Source organism: Nomascus leucogenys, chromosome 4 (genome assembly GCF_006542625.1).
Source record: "Nomascus leucogenys isolate Asia chromosome 4, Asia_NLE_v1, whole genome shotgun sequence".
Lineage (NCBI taxonomy): Eukaryota > Metazoa > Chordata > Mammalia > Primates > Hylobatidae > Nomascus > Nomascus leucogenys.
This window is the reverse complement of record NC_044384.1, coordinates 3,541,793-3,555,231: the sequence shown is the minus strand read 5'-3', so window position 1 is coordinate 3,555,231 and position 13,439 is coordinate 3,541,793. Positions and strand designations below refer to the sequence as shown.

Sequence of the window (13,439 nt, the reverse complement as noted above, 5' to 3'; positions counted from 1 at the left end):
TGGGAGTTTCTTAGACATTAAAGGGCATCTTTTCTTTTCTTCTTCTTCTTCTTTTTTTTGAAATGGAATTTCTCTCTTGTTGCCCAGGCTGGAGTGCAATGGTGCGATCTTGGCTCACCGCAACCTCCGCCTTCCGGGTTCAAGCAATTCTCCTTCCTCAGCCTGCCGAGTAGCTGGGATTACAGGGATGCACCACCACGCCTGGCTAATTTTGTTTTTGTTTTGTTTTGTTTTGTTTTGTTTTAGTGGAGACGGGGTTTCTCCACGTTGGTAAGGCTGGTCTCGAACTCCCGACCTCAGGTGATCCACCTGCCTTGGCCTCCCAAAGTGCTGGGATTGCAGGCGTGAGCTACTGTGCCTAGTCAAGGGCACCTTTTCTTAAAGTTTTACTGGAATGCAGTTCATCCTTAGATTTGAGACAATCCTGTGTGTGCATGTGCTGAGGCTTCCCAGAAAGATGCATGGTCCGAAGTCACAAAACCTGTACCATCAGTGGTATGCCCAGACGGTTCGTGTCTCTCCACTCTCCCTGTACAGAGGGTCACATTAGCGGGTCTTTGTCCTCGAGCAGGGGCCGGGTCAGAATGATGTCATCAGTGGGCTGTGCAGGGTCTCCTCCCGGATGAACACATCTGGTTTCCCTTTACCGCCATCCCCTCCTGACACTGGCAGCCGTGCTCCTGAGTGCCTTTTTGTTCCTGTGTTTTCTGGAAACGTGTATGGTTTTGTGTTGGAGTGTTTTTTATCAGTGTAAATGGTATTGTGTCACATATTTTATTTTGCTTCCTGATCACTCACTCTGGATTGTGCCTTGGGGTCCACCCCTTCTGAGCGTGTACACATATGACTGGTCACTTGCTAGGAGTGCCCCAGTACTGATCCTTTCTAAAATGACCGCTGTGTCCTTCCAGAGTGGACACGCAGGGTGCTTCTAACTTCCTACTACCAAAGGTAAATACCCTCGCTCCATGAACAGCCTTGTGGAGGCCTCTGTGGAAATGCGTGCTCTGAAATGCACTGCTCTGAAACACACCTTCAGTCATGGGGTGGGTGTGTGCTTCACATACCTCGGATGGCTGGTGGTGCATCAGGGTGGTGCCACCAGCTGCCCACTCAGAAACAGACCCGGGCAGGTCCAGGATCACGTATCCTACATAAAGGAGCCTTCCTTGGGCAGTGGGAAAACCTCAAGCCATCCCTGAGCCCTCTGTCCTATCCCATTTGACCTTTGGTTTTTTTTTTTTGTTTTTTTTTTTGAGACAGAGTCTCGCTGTCGCCCAGGCTGGAGTGCAGTGGCGCGATCTCGGCTCACTGCAGGCTCCGCCCCCCAGGGTTCACACCATTCTCCTGCCTCAGCCTCCCGAGTAGCTGGGACTACAGGCGCCTGCCATCTCTCCCGGCTATTTTTTTTTGTATTTTTAGTAGAGACGGGGTTTCACTGTGTTAGCCAGGATGGTCTCGATCTCCTGACCTCGTGATCCGCCCGCCTCGGCCTCCCAAAGTGCTGGGATTACAGGTGTGAGCCACCGCGCCCGGCCTGACCTTTGGTTCTTGTAGCAATCACAATAACAATCCAAGATTGATTTGGGATTTGATTTGGGATTTTACGTAATATTTGGCAGAGAAAACCCCCTCATGACGATTCTTTCGGGTTGACTTACTATTTTGTGAACACTGATTTTTTTCATAAGTTCCTTAAGTGAATCTGACTTGAATGTTGATTGATATTGCACTGAATTTGTAGACTAATTTGAGGACAATTGAAGCCATTGAGAAAACTAAGTTATCCCATGCAAGATGGGATTTGTTCAGATCATTTACCTCTTTATTCTTTTTTTACTTTTTAACTTTGCATTTTGAAATAATTTCCAACCTTACTAAAAAGTTACAAAAGTAGAACAAAAAAGTTTCTCATATGCCCTTCACCCAGCTTTCCCAGATGTCACCGGCTTAAATGCAGCTTAGGGATCAAAATCAGGACATCAGCGCTGATGCGATGCTCTTCACGAATCCACAGGCAGCGTTCACATTTCACCAGCTGTCCCATTCATACCTTCTTCTGGTCCCAGACCCAATCCAGGACCACACATTGCCCTTAGTGGTCATGGCTTCTCCATCTGGGATGCTTTCTCGGTGTTTCTTTGCCTTTCATGAACTTAACACCATCGACAGATATACTAACTGAAGAAACAATGGCTGGCCTGTTATTTTGTAGGATGTCTCCCTTTGGGGGTTTTTCTGATGTTTCTTCATGATTAAATTCAGGTTGTACATTCTTGACAAGATCACCGCATAACTATGCTTGACCAGTAGAATAGTGAACGCCCAGGTATCACATGAGACATACTCATACCAAAAATGTATTCACTGTTCATCTGAAATTCAGATTTAACTAGGCTTTCTGTATTTTCCTTTGGCAAATCTGGGAAGCATACATATATGTGATTCTATGTCCTGCTCTGGGCATCATTTAAGGAGAACATAATTTTGACATCTGTCATCTAGTTCGATCAGTTGGTTAGGGTTATGTCTGCCACGTTTCTTTTAAATTAATGCCTATTTTGTCTGGAGAGATACTTTGTGTTTAAATAAATATCCTGTATCTCATTATACTTTTGCCCACTAATTTAGCACTGGTTGATGATTTCTTGCCTGCAACAATTATTACAGTAGTGTTTGCAAAATGGGGACTTGATGCAGCTATCATGTCCTCTGTATTCATTAATTGGGATTCCACTATAAGGAAGAGCTGTGGATTCTCCTCCATTATGTATTCAATTATATTTTATGTTGGTAGGAAGGCATGGATATTAATGTTATTGGATGAGAAATAATCCATTACTGCCATTATTTATTAAATGGCAGTTTCTGAAATTGGTCCAGGTTTGGCCATGTGAGAGGGCTCCGGCATCCTTTGATGTGCCCTTGTTATTCTCTGAGCACTTCCCTACTTTCTGGCACTACGACCTGTTCCAGCCCCTCTTGGGCTCCACCTACCCAGCCCTGGAACCAGCCCTTTCCCTAAGAAGCCCCTGTTCCTTTAATGGAAGAATGGTATTTAGAAGCCAAGATGTAGCTTCAAGGATGCACTCTTCTTCAAGAATTGTCATTCTCATTATTAATTTTACTTTTAAACTTTTCATTTTTGGTTGTACATGGCAAGTATAGAGAAATACTATTTTATTTTATATTTCACAACATAATTAAAGCTTCTACCTTGTACTGATATCTAGTATACTTGAGTTTTAGATGGCCAGTCATACAAGTGCAATTAGGTCTTATTACTTTCCTCCCACTAACACTTATTTTTATTTTCTTTCATTATAGTATTAACCAAGGCTGCTATGATTACATTAAAATGTAGACATGATAGTGGGTATTCTTATATTCTTATATTATGCCAGAAAGTATTCTTATATACCCACTATCGTGTCTACATGGAGGGATGGGGGACCTCAGCTTAAAGAGAACAAACCTAAAGTTGTTTGTTTATGTTTAAATGTTTCAGATTTTTTTATCTGAAACTTTGCTGAGTTAAGTAAATTTCTTCTATGATCTAGGTTTCTGAGATATCTTTTATTTTTAATTCATAAATGAGCATTGGCCTTCTTAAATACCTTTTCTTGCATTGTTGACTTTTTGAGAAGATCATCTAAATTTTTTTGTTACAATCAGTTAATTGGAGAAAGGCATTGATTACTTTTCTGATATTCATCCATCTTTGCACTCCTGGAATAGCCCTTCTTGGGAATGATTTATTCTTTTTAAAGTATAATATTGTAATCTCTTGATTAATATTACTCTATATGTAGGATTTTTGAAACTGTACTTTCTCTTTTTACATTGCCTTTATCTTATTTTGAAATCAAGATAACACTAGCTTCATATAAATTAGCTAGGCACTTTTTTGTTAAGTTTATATATTCTAATAAAAATTCTACAGGAGAAGACAACTATTTCTTAAAAGTTTGGCAGACCATGAAAACACGATTAGAACTAATAAACAAATTCAGCAATGTTGTGGGATATAAGATCAATGTACAAAATCAATTGTATTTCTATATACAAGCAATAGGCAATCTGAAAATTAAATTTAAAACAATACCATTTACAAAGGCCTCAACGAGAATAACATACTTAGGAATACATTTAAAAATGAAAGTGCAAGACATGTACATTGAAAACTACAAATTATTGTTGAAAATAAATTTTAAAAGACCTAAAAATATGGTAAGACACCCTATGTCCAGGGACAGAAAGACTTGATGTTAAAATGGAAATACTCTCAAAAGTCACCCACAGATTTACTGCAATCCCTCTCAGGATACTGGCTGACTTTTTGCAGAAATTGGCAAGCTGATCTTAAAATTTGTATGAAAATGAAAGGGACCCAGAATAGTCAAAACAATCTTGAAAAAGAACAAAGTTGGAAGACTCCTATTTCTGATTTTAAAACTTACTACAAGGCTAAGGTAGTCAATACAGTGTGGTACTGGCATAAGGAAAGACACATGGATAAATGGAATAGAATTGACAGTCCAAAAACAAAACCTAACATTTACAGTCAATTGATTTTTGACCAAAGAGTTAATATACTTCAGTGGGGAAAGAATAATTTTTTCAACAAATGGTGAGGAGACAACTGGACATTCGCGGGGAAAAGAATGAAATTAGACCCCTATCTCACACTATACACAAGAGTTAACTCAAAGTGGGTCACAGACCTAAATAAATATGAAAGCTAAACCTATAAAACTCTTCAGAGAAAACAGAAATAAATCTTTGTGATGTTGGGTTAGGCACTGATTTCTCAGCTACAACACCAATATCACAAGTGACCAAAGAGAGATTGATATATTGGACTTTATCAAAATAAAAAAAATTCAGTACTCCAAAAAAGATGCCATCCTAAAAATGAAAAGACAACACACAGACTGGGAGAACATATTGGTAAATCACATATTTGATAAGTGAATTGTATCCAAAACATAGAGCTGGGCCAGGCGCCGTGGCTCATGCCTGTAATCCCAGCACTTTGGGAAGCCAAGGCGGGTGGATCATTAGGTCAGGAGATCGAGACCATCCTGGCTAACACGGTGCAACCCTGTCTCTGCTAAAAATACAAAAAATTAGTCAGGCGTGGTGGCACGTGCCTGTAGTCCCAGCTACTGAGGAGGCTGAGGCAAGAGAATCACTTGAACCCGGGAGGCGGAGGTTGCAGTAAGCTGAAATTGCGCCACTGCACTCCAGCCTGGATGACAGAGTGAGACTCCGTCTCAAAAACAAACAAACAAACAAAAACATATAGTGAACACTTACAACTCAATAGTAGAAAGACAACCAATTTAAACATGGGCAAAGGATTTACAAAGACATTTATTTAAGGTAGATGTATCAACACCCAACTAGTACATGAAAAGAAGCTGACCATTATTAGTCACTAGAGAAATGCAAATAAAAACTATAATGAATTAGCTGGACGTGGGGTTTTGCACCTGTAATCCCAGCTACCTGGGAGACTAAGGAGAGAGGATGGCTTGAGCCCAGGAGTTTAAAGCTGCAGTGAGCTCTGACTGAGCCACTGCACTCCAGCCTGGGCAGCAGTGAGTCCCTGACTTAAAAACAAAAACAAAAACAAAGCAAAAAAACCCCACCATAATGAAATACTACTTTATACCTGCCAGAATGGCTTTGATGAAAGAAATAGACAATAATGAGTGCTGGCAAGGATGTGACGAAATTGGAACACACATATGTTTTTGGTAGGGATAAAAATGGTGCAGCCAATTTGGAAAACACATCAGCAGTTTCTCAAAATGTTAAACATAGGGTTATTAGATGACCCAGCAATTGTATTCCTAGGTATATACTAAAGAGAAATTAATAAAAAAAGTCCACACAAAAATTTATACACAAATATTCATAACAGCATTGTTCATAATAGCCAAAGGGTGAAAAGAATCCAAATGTCCATCACCCAGTGAGTGGGGAATGAACCCGTAACGTGGTGTATCCACATGATGGAATGCTACTTGGCCTTGAAGACACTGTGCCAAGTGATAGAAGCCAGACACAAAGGACCCAAGTTGTGCTCAGCGTGGTGGGTCACAGTTGTCATCCCAACACTTTGGGACACGGAAGAGGGAGAATTGCTTAAGGCCAGCAGTTTGAAACCAGCCTGGGTAACATAACCTTGTCCATACAAAAAATTTAAAAATTAACCACACATGGTGGCACACACCTGTAGTCCCAGCTACTCAGGAGGCTGAAGTGGGAAGATCACTTGAGCCTGGGAGTTTGATGTTGCAGTGAGCTATGATTGCACCACTGCACTCCAGCCTGGGTGACAGAGTGAGACCCTGTCTCTTAAACACACACACACACACACACACACACACACACAAATAAAGTATGATACTATTTGTCTGAAATGTTCACAATAGACAAATCTGTTGACACAAAAAGTCATTAGTGGTTGTGCAAGGTTAGGGGTGGGGAGGAGAGGTTGGGGAGGGAAATGGGAAGTGACTGCTAACGTTGCACAACTCAAAATATACAAAAGCCGTTGAGTGGTACGCATTAAGTGGGTGAAGTATTTGGCATGTAAATTACGTCGCGTAAGAGCTGTACTGTTTGGTAGCATTCCCTTGTAAAGCTATCTGTGGCTGAGATGTTTTGAAAAGGGGAGATCTTTAATGCTTATTTCAATTATCTAAACACCTTTTGGTCTATTTATTTCCCATGTTTCTCCCCGTGTGAAATTTGGCATTTTTTTCTTTATATGGCTTTTCAAAGTTATTAGCAGTTGTTCACAGTGGCCTTTTTAATACCTTGGGCCCGAAGACATCCCCGTTTCCTTGTGCATCTTGAGCTCTGGGTCATCTCTTTTCCTGTCTTCTTCTGTCTGGCTAGAAATCTCTCCCATTAATTTGTTCCGATAACCAGGCTTTGCTTTTTAAATCTCCTCTAGTATTTTTGTTGCCTGTATCGTTGAATTACATCTTCATTTTCATTGTTTTCTCTTTTATTTAGTTTTGCTGTGTTGTTCCCTTTTCAGCTTCTTAAATGGAATAATTGGCTTATTTAAGTGCAATTTCATTTCCTCATAAATGTATTCGAGGCTAGCAATTCCATCCCTCCTAAGCACTGTTTTTATGATGTCTCACATTTTTTTATTGTATAGTGGTTTCATTATCACCTAGTTTTAAACATTAATTAACTTTCTTTTTAATTCAAGAGTTACTTAGTAGTATGTTTTGCTGTTTTGTTGTTTCCAAGCAAAGGGACTTTTAAAAAACCGTCACTGTTTTAGAAATTTCTTTTTGTTGCAATATTGTTAGAGAGCCTAATCTAAACGATACTGATCCTTTGTGGCCTAACGCATGGCCTATTTCTGCCAGTGTCTCGCATGTGTGTTCACAAACACGTGCACTCTCTTAGGTCTGGAGTTCTTCTTATCTCTAATAGCTCGGGCATATTCATCATATTGTTTGGATCTTTGACATCCATGCTGAGCTTCTGTCTTCTTGCTCTGTCCATTTCTGAAAAAGATGTACTAACATCTCCGACTACAATTATTGATTTAACTATTTCTCCCTGCCGTACTGTCGCCCGTGGCTCGGTGTGTGTTGAGGCTGTCACTGACGTTCATGAAGGACATCACTTCCAGCTCTCTGGCTGCCTTCATCAGTATGTAATGTCATACTTTGGCCTCGTGGTATTTTTTAGCCTTATATTCTCTTTTGTCCGATATTAAGATTACTACACCAACTTTCTTTAGGTTCATAGTTGCTTAATATAAACTTTCATTCCTTTTCTTTTTAACATTTTTTTTCATTTTGTCTTCCATGTGTTTCTTTAATATTCTTGTTTTTAACTCCAGGTTGACAGTATCTGTCTTTTAGTTGGTGGATTTAATCTATTTATACTTATATTTATTCATATTTTTAAAACTTACTTCTGGTAGCTTATTATATTTTTAACTTACTGAACTTCTCATTTCTTCCTTTTTGTTTTTGTTCCTGATTTGGATTGTGTAGGTCAAGTTTTCTTCTGCTGGTTTAGAAGTTGTTTTTATACTTATTATCCTTATCTTAAGATAGAGTCTCATGTTTACTGATCCCTATTGACTTCTTGAACTTATTAATATCTGCATTTTTCTCCCAAGAGGAAAAGTACTTTATCATATTGTCATCTGCCTTTAATCTTTTGATACTGCCCAGAATTTAAATTATGGGTTTGCTTGAATAATGAATATTACCAAAGGATTTGGTTTTCATTAATTCTCTATCTCTTATGGCAATTTTCAGGGATCTGTTTCTTGCTTCTTTTTTTTTTTTTTTTTTTTTTGAGACAGGATCTTATTCTACTGCAGCCTAGGCTGGATCGCAGCAGCACAATTAAAGCTCACTGTAGTCTCCACCTCCCAGGCTCGGTTGATCCTCCTGCCTCAGCCTCCCAGGTAGCTGGGACTACAGGTACACACCACCACGCCTAGCTGATTATTTTTCATTTTTTATAGAGATGGTGTTTCATCATGTTGCCCAGGCTGGTCTCAAACTCCTAGGCTCAAGTGATCCACCTGCCTCAGCTTCCCAAAGTGCTGGGATGACGGCTGTGAGCCACCGCACCTGCTGTGCTTCTCTTATTTTTATTGCTTTCCCTCAAAATGTTTTCTCACAAAAAATGAGCCTTTGTATGGCAAACCATTTGAGAGCTATGTGAGAGAGTACTTTTATTATACCTTCCAATTCGAATGACAGTTTGTCCAGAAATAATATTCTAGGTTCAAATTTCTTTTCCTTCAATTATTTAAAAATATGGCTCTATGGCCAGGCACGGTGGCTCAGCCCCGTAATCCCAGCACTTTGGGAGGCAGAGGCAGGTGGATCACGAGGTCAGGAGATCGAGACCATCCTGGCTAACACGGTGAAACCCCGTCTCTACTAAAAATACAAGAAAAAATTAGCCAGGCGTGGTGGCGGGCGCCTGTAGTCCCAGCTACTCTGGAGACTGAGGCAGGAGAATGGCATGAACCCAGGAGGCAGAGCTTGCAGTGAGTCAAGATCGCGCCACTGCACTCCAGCCTGGGCAACAGAGTGAGACTCTGTCTCAAAAAAAAAAAAAAAAAAATATATATATATATATATGTATATATATACATGGCTGTACTGTTTCCCATTCAGTGTCGCTGTTGGGAAATTGAATGGCAGTCTGGGTCTTGTTCCTTTGCAGGTGAGCTGCTCTTTACTTATGGAAGCTCTTGGAATATTTTCTTTGTATTCGATTATATTAAATTAACTACAGTATGTCTAGGTGTGGGTTTTTCCTTACCCCCTGTCCTGTCTTTTTTTATACTATCAGCCTTTTTTTCCCCTCAGAAATCTATCTTCATTCGTTTTAAAAATTTTCTCCTCTCGGATTTTGTCACTCTTTCTGGGATTCCTATCATCCCGATGTTGGCACTTCTTTGTTTTTTGTTGTTGTTTTTTTTTTGTCTGTTTGTTTTGTTTTTTGAGACGGAGTCTCACTCTGTTGCTCAGGCTGGAGTGCAGAGGCACAGTCTAGGCTCACTGCAGCCTCCACCTCCCAGGTTCAAGCGATTCTCCTGCCTCACCCTCCTGAGTAACTGGGATTACAAGCGTGAGTCACCACACCTGGCACTGAATGTTGGCATTTCTATCCTCGTTTCCCTTAGCTTTTCTTTTCTATTTTCTGTCTCTATCCTTTCCTTTTGCCTTATGGGAGAATTCCTCAATCTGATCTTTGAACTGTTCTATCCATACTTCAGCTGTTTCCACCTCACTGCTCAGCCTACTCATGGCTTCATATTGTTATTGTTTGTGGTTTTTGAAAACATAGTTCTCAATTACAACAACATTTTTAAATGTATCAAAATAATAAATGCAGAATGTAGTTTCCCAGTACATGAAAGTTTGCTATATTAAAAGTTTTGAGCCAGGTGCGGTGGCCCATGCCTGTAATCCCAGCACTTTGGGAGGCCAAGGCGAGTGGATCACTTGAGGTCAGGAGTTCAAGACCAGCCTGACCAACATGGTGAAACCCCGTCTCTACTAAAAATACAAAATTAGCTTGGCGTGGTGGCATGTGCCTGTAATCCCAGCTATTTGGGAGGCTGAGACAGGAGACTCGCTTGAACCTGGGAGGCAGAGGTTGCAGTGAGCCAAGATCACCTCACTGCCTTCCAGCCTGGGCTACAGAGTCAGACTTTGTCAAAAATATAAACGAATAAGTAAATAAATAAGTTTTGAAGTCAGAAATTGACAAGTGAGACACCTTGAAGTCTGGTGTTACACTGGCTTTGGAATCGGTCTTTGCCCATCATGATACTACCTTTCTCATGACTTTTTGGTTGCAGGTGACAGAAACTCCATTCGCACTAGCTTACATTAAAAAAAGAGGAGGGAGAATATGGTCGAGTGACCCCAGGAGTGATGGGGAACACAGACGGAGTTTCTCCCTGCTCTGGGTAGCAGATCTGCTGGCTCCCAGCTTATGATCCATGAAGAGAACGTCTTCCCCTTGGGCTTCAATCTGAAGAATCCTGAAGAGGACCCTGACGGCCTCTCGTGGTCCACGTGCCCCTTCCTGCACAACCGTGATGGTCCTATCCACGGACGCCTTCTCTTGGGTTCTGTGGTTGCATGCGGAGGAATTGTCGATCCTCTGTAGTGGAAGGAAAGGGAGGACACACCAAGATCATGTGGCCCCAAGAGCCGTGAGAGGAGCAGAAACCTGACTGGTGCCTCTTATATGTCACTGCAGCCTCAGGGGGGGCCACCAGGGAAAACACCTGACATCCTGTTCTCTAGTAATGGTGTAGCTGGGATCATTCTTGTACCAAATAATTCACCCATTTAAAGTGTGCAATCCAACAGTGATCGGTGTACTCAGAGTTCTCCAACTCTCACCACAATCAATTTTGGAACATTTCTATCATCCCTAGCAACAAATACTATACCTTTTTTTTTTTTTTTTTTGTGACAGAGTCTCGCTTTGTCACCCAGGCTGGAGTGCAATGGTGTGATCTCCGCTCACTGCAACTTCCGCCTCCCAGGTTCAAGCAATTCTCCTGCCTCAGCCTCCCAAGTAGCTAGCTGGTACTACAGGCGCGCGCCACCACGCCTGGCTAATTTTTGTATTTTTAGCAGAGACAGGGTTTCACCATGTTGGCCAGGATGGTTTTGATCTCCTGACCTCGTGATCCACCCACCTTGGCCTCGGCCTCCCAAAGTGCTGGGACTACAGGCGTGAGCCACCGCGCCTGGCCAGCAAATACTGTATCTTACTAGCACTTCCCATTTCCCTCCAACCCCCTAATGGTTTCTTTTCCCACAATAATCTAAATGTTTAAGGAACTAGTTTGCTAACTCATTTCTTAATGACAAGAATTAAGCCAGCGTAGCCTCTGGTTTCTGACATTCTTTCCCTACAAAGTCATTCATCATTTATCCTTTTTTAAGGGACTTCCTTCATCTCTGTGGCTCAGGCTCACTTCCTGACTGTGGGGATTAGCTCCTCTCATGAAAGGGGAGTAGGGAGTACCTGCCGTTAAACCTCTGTCACCACAGGAGAGAGATGCCATGAATGGATGATTTTCTCTCTGATTCTTGGCATTAGTTCATTGGGCAAAAATTCAGCTTCCAGATAAGCGCGGGCCCGTGGACTGGGCTTGGTCCTGTTTCCTGGAAGCACTGCTGGGAAACCAAGCCCCACCTTGCAGGGCTTCCTCCTGCTGCCGCCCACGCCACGATCAGCCTCCTCTTCCCGCTGCAGCCCCGTGGCTGCAGCCCCGTCACTGCACCGGTTTCATGGGTCTGAAGTCCAGCTGCTCCTCCTTGGCCTCTGTACCTCAGCACAGGCTGCTGCCTCTGAGGGGCCGCCCAGCCGTCATCCTCCTCACAACCTCCCATGATCGTGGCCCTGAGGTCACCTTCCCATTGGCGATGAACAATCCCATTGTCACTCCCCGGGGGTGTGCCCACCGGAAGCTGCTCATGGGCAGGAGGGGAACTGTTCAAGCTGGTTTTTCCAGCCCCTACCACAGCGCTGGCTGTGTAGGTGGACAAGAAAGTCATTACGTATGTAAATGAGGAAGCGCATGAACATCTGAGCGTCTAAGACTCTGGTGGGGTGAATGCCACTCCAGCCACTCCAAATGTGTGTCAAATATGATGGGACTGAATGCAAATGAAAGTGGGTCAAGGAGACAGTCAGAATAAAATGAGCAACTTCTCCTCATTATGTAGTCATTGCATAATTAAACAAAGAAAAAAACATACTACAAAAGAGTAATAAAATGATACTATAACAACAACAATAATAATAACTAACATTCATCAGGCACTTTCTATGCCCCAGCCCAGCTCGAAACACTTTATATTCATTACAGTTTTTCATCTTCACAAGTGCAATTATCATCCCAACTTGACCAGAGGAGCTGTTGGAAAGCACGTGGTGTGCACGTGTGTGTGCATTGTGTGTGTGTGCATTGTGTGTGTGTGCATTGTGTGGTGTGTTGTGTGTGTGCATTGTGTGTGTATTGTGTGTGTATGTGTGTGTGCATTGTGTGTCATGTGTGTGCATTGTGTGTGCATTGTGTGTGTGCATTGTTGTGTGTTGGTGCATTGTGTGTTGTGCATTGTGTGTGCATTGTGTGTGTGCATTGTGTGTGTGTGCATGTGTGGTGGTGGCATTGTGTGTGTGCATTGTGTTTTTTTTTTTTTTTTTTTTTTTTTTTTTTTTTTTTTTTTTTTTTTTTTTTTTTTTTTTTTTTGTGTGTGCATTGTGTGTATGTGTGTGTGCATTGTGTGTGTGCATTGTGTGTGTGCATTGGTGTTGTGTGCATTGTGTGTTGTGCATTGTGTGTGTGTGCATTGTGTGTATGTGTGTGCATGTGTGATGTGTGTGCATGTGTGTGTATGTGTGCATGTGTGGTGTGTGTGGCAGTGTGTGTGTGTGCAGTGTGTGTGTGCATTGTGTGTGTGTGTGTGTGTGACAACATCTAGCAGTGTCCTCAGCCATGGTAATCTCTATATAGCCCTTAGATAAGCTTGTGCTCAAAGTGCCTGTCTCAAAATAAACTAAAAAGGAACTACAGAGTCAGAGAAAATTGAAAAGAAACATGATTTTAAAAATTGTTCCCGAAAGAATATAAATCATTCTACCATAAAGACACATGCAGGTGGATATTCATCACAGCACTGTCCACAATAGCAAAGCCATGGAACCAACCTAGATGTCCACCTGTGTGTCACATATGATGGGAACGAATGAAATGAAAGTGGGTCAAGGAGCTATTCAGAATAAAATAAGTAACTTTTCCTCGTTAGGTAGTCATTGCATAATTAAACAATGAAAAAACCATACTACAAAAGAGTAACTTGAATCCAGTACACTGGATAAAGAGAATGTGGTAC

The 13,439-nt window shown here is 41.7% G+C and overlaps 1 long non-coding RNA gene across 1 annotated transcript in view; it reads left to right on the top strand.

The window, feature by feature from the left end:
• The window catches only part of LOC115834671, a 30,674-nt gene extending 18,413 nt beyond the window's left edge, over positions 1 to 12,261 (top strand). Inside the window, exon 3 of the long non-coding RNA XR_004029554.1 lies at positions 10,379 to 12,261. This is a non-coding gene — a long non-coding RNA (uncharacterized LOC115834671). The remainder of the gene's footprint in view (positions 1 to 10,378) is intronic.
• The last annotated feature ends 1,178 nt before the right edge of the window (positions 12,262 to 13,439 follow it).